Consider the following 6886-nt stretch of genomic DNA (forward strand, 5'->3'; position numbering starts at 1 on the left):
CCACTAACTGATTTCTTCATGCACAGCCTTTGAAATGTGGAGAAAGCTGCTTTCTATGTCTAGCTATTTTAGTACATATACATGTATAAAGCCCTTTGGAATCCACAAACACATCTACTTAAGGTGAAAATCAAGTTTCTCAAATTTACAAGAAGCAAAAATCAACATGAAAAAATCAGCCATAAATTTCTACATCATCAATAAGCAGTATCAAAAAAAAGAAATTAAGATAATTCCACTTCAAATAGCATCAAAAAGAATATGTATTAATACTTGCATAGATTAGTCCAAGAATTATAAGTCATATACAATGAGAACTACAAAAAAATTTCTTGAAGAAACAAAGGAAGATGAAAATCAATAAAAATAGTCTATGGTGATGGATTGACACACATTATTAAGATAACAAAACTACTTAGGGTGATCTACAGTTTCAGTGTTCTACCAAAATTTTGATGGCATTTTTACATAAATAGAAAAGTCTACACCATTGCTTTCTGCTCCTCCTGGTTCCAGAAAAGCCCCATCTTTTTGTATAGTACCATCCTTGTCCTCAGAGTGAATGGATTGTTACTATATTGGGCTCCTGATTATCAGCCTTCAATTATGGCAGAGTATATATTGTTGCTATCAATGAATGACCCCTGCATTGGCCTCAACTCCCAGTTCTACATGTTCAAGTATGACTCTACCTATGGCAAGTTCCATAGCATAGTCATGGCTGAGAACAGGAAACATCACCAATAGGAAGGCCATCTCCATCTTATAGAACAAATATCCTGCCAATGTCAAGTGGGGTGATGCTGGTGCCAAGTATGCTGTGGAGTCTACTGACGTCTTCATCTCCATGGAGAAGGAAGGGGCCAGCTTCAAAGTTGGATTAAAAAATGTCACTATTTCTGTTCTTTCTCCAGATGATGCCATGTTTGTGTTTGTTGTGAACCAAAAAGTATAACAATTCACACAAGACTGTCAGCAATGCTTGCTGCACTAACAGCTGCTTAGCCCCCCCAGCCAAGGTCATCCATGACAACTTTGGCATTGTGGAAGAGGTCATGACCACGGTCCATGCCATCCCTGCCACTCAGAAGAATGTGGATGGCTCCTCTGGGAAGATATGGCATGATGACCATGGGGCTGCACAGAATGTCATCCTTGCATCCACTGGTGCTGCCAAGGCTGTGGGCAAGGTCATCCCAGAGCTGAATGAGAAGCTCATTGACATGTCCTTCCCATGTGTCCTTTGTGGATTGGACATGCCACCTGAAGAAAGCTGCCAAGTTCAACGACACTAAGAAGGCAGTAAATAAGGCATCCAAAGGGACTCTAAAAGGAATCCGGGGCTACATTGAGGACTGGTTTGTCTTCTGTCACTTTCATAATGAAACCCACTCTTCCTCCTTTGGTGCAGGGACTGACATTGCTTTCAATGACAACTTTGTAAGGCTAATTTCCCTGTATGACAATGAATATGGCTACAGCAATAGGGTGGCCGACATCATGGCTCACATGACCTTCTAGGACTAAAAACCCCTGGACCACCCACTCCAGTAAGAACATGAGAGGAAGAGAGAAGCTCTTGGCTGCTGAGGAGTCCCTGTCCCAATATAGCCCCCAACACTGAATATCTCCCTCACAGTTTCCAGACTACCAGAGGAAGAAAAATGGCTTAGGTAGTCCTACTTTCTTGAGTACTATCAATAAAGTTCACTGCCCCAGAAAAAAAAAATTTTTAAATAACAGAAAGAAAGAAGAGAAAAGAAGAAAGTTTATACTATCATTCATATAGATTTTTTTAAGGACCACAGTTTAAAGATAGCTTTGAAAATAAATACCTGAATTGCAACACTCAGACTTCTCCAATGGTAAGTTCACTAAAGCTACTATAATCAGAACAGTATGACACAACACAAAGACTAACACAGAGACTAAGGGAATGGCATGGAAAACTTAGAAATAGACCATCACAAGTAAGGTCAAAAAGTAAGGACAAGAAAGGATATTTCTTCAATAAGAGATGCTGGGGAGGCTGTGTAACTACCCACAACTAAATGGAGTTGGAACCTATGTTATATAAGTTTTAACTAAAAATAGAACAAGCCCAAAACTTAACAGTAAAATTAAGTCAAATTTATTGGCATAATCCATCATATGTCCTTAATGCTCTTTTAATGTGTATAAATCTGGAGCAATATCCTTTCCCTTAATATAATCATATTGTATGTTCTGTTTCTGATTTCTTAAGTTTATTAATCTTCTAACAGTTTGTACATCTGTTTTCTTTTTTATTGATTTTGTTCTTATCTTCGTGATTTATTTGCTTGCACCCTTTTTCTCTCAGAAGAACTGGATAATTTTTTAGAAAAATATGTTACCCAAAACCAAGTCCAGAAAAAAAAATCTATTGGCATATATATCTAATAACTAGATTGGTGTCAAAATCATTGAGTGAAAAACATTCCATGTCTAACTTATTTCCCCGGTGAGCTCATCATATTTGAGGAAGGAAACATGCCAATCTTGCATATATATCACATACGAAAGCAAAGGAAGATGATCAAGCCATTGTGCTGATCCTAGGAGCTGAGGAAAGATGTACATCACCAAGAGCACACAAGAGCCAGGCAAACCACTATTTCAAAAGATCAAAGGAGAAATACCTACATGTAATTATCTCAATATTTAAAGGAAAAGCACTTGAAAAATTCAATGTCTTTTTATAAAAAACTCACAAAACAATAACTTAAGACCCATTTCATGGGAGAGAGCCAACCCCTGATACTATTAAAGATCCCCTGCAGACAGGAACCTGGCATAACTCTACACTGAGAGGTTTTATCCAGCAGCAAAAGAAAACAGATGCAGAAAGCCATCGTCAAGCATCAGGCAGAGCTTGGGGAGTCTGTGGATCAGCGGGGGATAGAACTGAGGAAACTGGAGAGGTCAAGGAGACCACAAGACCTACAGAGTCAACTAACCTTGTCCCATGGGGGCTCACAAAGACTGAACCACCAAGGAAAGAGCATGCAGGGGCTGAATCTCCGCCCCTCAGGCATTTGTAGCAGATGTGCTGCTTGGTCTTCATGTGGGTTTCCCAACAATTGAGGCTGGGGCTATCTCTGAATCCATTGCCTGCCACTGAATACCCTTCCCTTAACTGAACCACTCGGTTGGGTCTCACTGGGAGAGGAGGTGCTTAGTCCTGCTGGGACTAAATGTCCCAGGAAGGGTTGATACTCAAGGGAAGCTTCCCCTTCTCTGATCAGAAGGGGAGGGATTAATGGGGAGGGTGTTGCAAGGATGAGACTGGGAGGAGAGGTGGGAGGGGCTGCGATTGGGATGTAATGTGAATAAGAAATAAATTATTAAAAAATGGAAATGTCAAACAAAAAAAAACAGAATAAAAGCAAATCTCTTTCACCTGTCAAGAGTATGTCTACAAAATAGTTTTGACTGTCTAACACTTCAGCTAACCCTGATGCTTATTGGAGAGGGGGCGAGCTTTTTCTTATCACAGGAAGTTGTTTTCATTTGCCACTGCTAGCCAGCATTGCCTGGGTAGCACAGGAAGTGCTCTAAGCCAAGGGAAATAAATGCATAAATGCACACCGGTAGAAGACAAAGAAAAGTATTACTCACTGATGAGTTAGTGGCTGTGCAGAAACTTTAAGGAATCTTTTAAAAAATATTTTTAAAAGACAGACCCTACAAAAAATTAGTAAGAAAAAATAGCAATATCATAGCTATCATAAAATTTAATACAAAATTATTTAAATCATTGCAAATACATTAACATTGAAAAAATACAGAGCTGGGGCAAGAGGTCAGTGGGGAAAGTGCTGCCGTGCAGGTATGATGACTGACTGGATTCTCAGCAACCATATTAAAAAAAAAAAACTCTAATCCCAGCACTGACACAGAGATAGAGGGATCCCGGGAACTTACTGGTCAGGCAGTCAGTGAGAACCAGGATCAGTGAGAGACCCAATTTCAAAATGGAAGCTGCAGTTGACTAGAAAAAGACACCACATGTTTACTCCCAGCCTCTACATGTACACTTGAACACACATGTAGAGAACACACCCTCACACATACACATCCTTATAAGGTTGGGCTTTTTTGTTTTGTTTTGTTTTTAGATGTAGGACGATGTCATTATGCAGGTTAAGGCAGGTACAGGATGGGACGAGGCTTGTCATTGGATGAGAAGGAAGGATGGGCGGGAGAAAAAAGTTTTCGAGGAGGAGGAGCCTGGAGGAGGAGAAAGCAGCCGAGAGAGACCCTGGTAGCGATGTTAAGATTTCTCTTTGCACATCTACAGGTTGTTATGACTATTCTTAAGGGATGGGTGTGTACAGAATTTTATGTGTCTAGATGAGCAAACTATATCTTATCTAGGTGGGCAATTATATCTTATCGATTGGATCAGAGATTACTGTGTTGTGTGTTCTTTCATGTGGCAATTTAATTGAGTTGAAGAGAGTGTGTGGTAGCTGGGCACACTGGGCCTCCACGGAATTGGGATGTGTATGTCTGGCATGGTGGCAACCTGTCTTGGGAACTCGGTGGGTAGAGAGATTGTTGCCAGGCTCAGAGAGTAGCCATCAGCAGGTGATATGGGATGGAGCAAAGCGGGTGAGACGCTTTGTTGACTGATATGAAAATACTCCACAGATGCAATATGGCTCTACGATGCCGACTCTAGTGCGGGATAAAAGAAGCTTTTTTAATTTTACCACAACATTTAGATACAAAGGCTTATGCACTGATGCAACATACTGATGAGCTGAACTGAAGGAACCTAACTGAGGGGACAGAAATGCCTCATCTAGGATTGGAAGACATGGCGGTCTTGTTTCAGGAAGTGACAAACAGGTACTCAGATTTATTCAAAAACATTGAGAATCCAAGCAATGTGTGTATGCACATTCACTGAGGAAGCAGAAGAACCAGCAAGTGATGTTTCAGCATATATGCATCTATTGAAGACCTTGGTTCTTCCTTTACTGTATATAAAGTTAGAGATTAGTTATAGACCTAAATATAAAATACAAGAATGAGCTTCCAGGAAAAACAGCATAGGACTATTTTATGGCTTGAGATCTAGTAAAGACTTGTTATATTAAACACAAAAATTAATATACATAAGAAGAAATTTGAAAGTTAGACTCTGTTAGCAATATTTAAAATTATGATCATCAAACAATAACAAAAGAAATGTCAAGAAAGCTAAATATGAGAAGAAAATGTCTGCAAAATATGTGTGTGATTTAGGCATGGCATCTAGGAATAATTCAATAATAAAAAGATAATCAAATTCATAAAAGTCAAAAGGCCTGAGAAGATGACTCATAAGGAAAAGCACAAGGAGGAGAGTTACACTTTAGTCACCGTGGAGATGAAAATAAAACCATAGCAAGGTGGGGTGCCGCCGCCACACACCCACTGAATGGTTAAAAATGGAGACTGGAAACACCAAATGTTGGCAAGGAAGGAACGCAACCTCAGATTCCTTACGCTGTTGTTGGGAGTGAAGAATGTTAAAGCTGCTGTGGAAAGAGGGCCTGGCTGTTTCTCAGACAGCCAGCATAGACCTGTGCCTGGAATTCCTCCCTGAGCCACTTGCTCAAAAGATATGAAAGTGTAAATCACACACATATATACACATATATACACATGTACACATACATACACACATATATACACATATATACATACATACATACATACATACATACACACACATGCACACATATATACACACACACACCCAGACATATATATATACACATATACATGTACACACAAACATACACTCACACACAAACACATACACACAAACATACACACACATACACACATAAACACCTACACACAAATACACACATATACACACACAAACACATAACACACATACACATATACACACACAAACACATACACACACATATATGCACACACACATATGCACACAGACACACACACACATATATACACACATACAAATATATTCCTTAAAGGAGGTAGATAGTAAAATTTATAATTCACACAACTCACCAAGAGCAAATTTTATTTTTTTTTGTAAAAATGAATATGAAGTGAGATGAATTATGTTTAATGGACATATACCAAAGTGTATGGGATAAAACATATTTATATAGAAAATTCACCTTAAATGCATCAAAAAGTAATGTAGACAATGAATGAACCTATTTGTGATACAACAAAATGTAATTACAGCCATAACAAATACACATGCATGTATATTACTACAGTTCTATTTCAAAATTCTTTTGTTTAAAATTTGTATATTAAAATACGAACATAGGAAAGTTGTATAATACAAAGTCCATATATCAAAATAAGTTTTACCTGGCTAAAATAAAATATGGAAATGTTTTTTCAATAGCAGCAAAAATCAGATAATACTTAGGGATAGACTGTGTATACTGAGAGGAGTAAAAATGCTGAATGAGAAAAAAATCCAAGGGCTAAATAAAGGGAGAGATAGACAGAGCCCATGGATTAAAAGACAGTATTGCTAAGAAGTCAGCTCTCCCCGTATTAATGGGTAGTCAATAAATTCCATTCAAAATCCCAGCATGGTTCTCTGTTTTAATTGTTGAGGTGATTCTTATGACAAATGGAGATATACTAATGGCTAAGATTTTTTTTTGAAAAAAGATAACAGGGCTTCAGAAATGTTACTACCTGGCTTTAGAGTTTATTATAAACACTCTACCAAGAAGGAGTGGTGGGACTGGGAGGGTAGACTAATTGATCAATGGAACAGATCGAGATGCCAGATGTTCATACGTACATGTAAGACTGGGATTTAATAAAGGACTCAACGTAGCTCAATGGGCAGAGGGCATACTTTTCAGTA

The 6886-nt window shown here is 38.5% G+C and overlaps 1 pseudogene; it reads left to right on the plus strand.

The window, feature by feature from the left end:
* The first annotated feature begins 606 nt into the window (after nucleotides 1-606).
* LOC147999864 (glyceraldehyde-3-phosphate dehydrogenase pseudogene) lies at nucleotides 607-1521 on the plus strand (annotated as a pseudogene).
* Nucleotides 1522-6886: the final 5365 nt, after the last annotated feature.

The sequence above is a fragment of the Rattus norvegicus genome, chromosome 18 (assembly GCF_021556685.1).
Source record: "Rattus norvegicus strain SHRSP/BbbUtx chromosome 18, alternate assembly SHRSP_T2T, whole genome shotgun sequence".
NCBI lineage: Eukaryota > Metazoa > Chordata > Mammalia > Rodentia > Muridae > Rattus > Rattus norvegicus.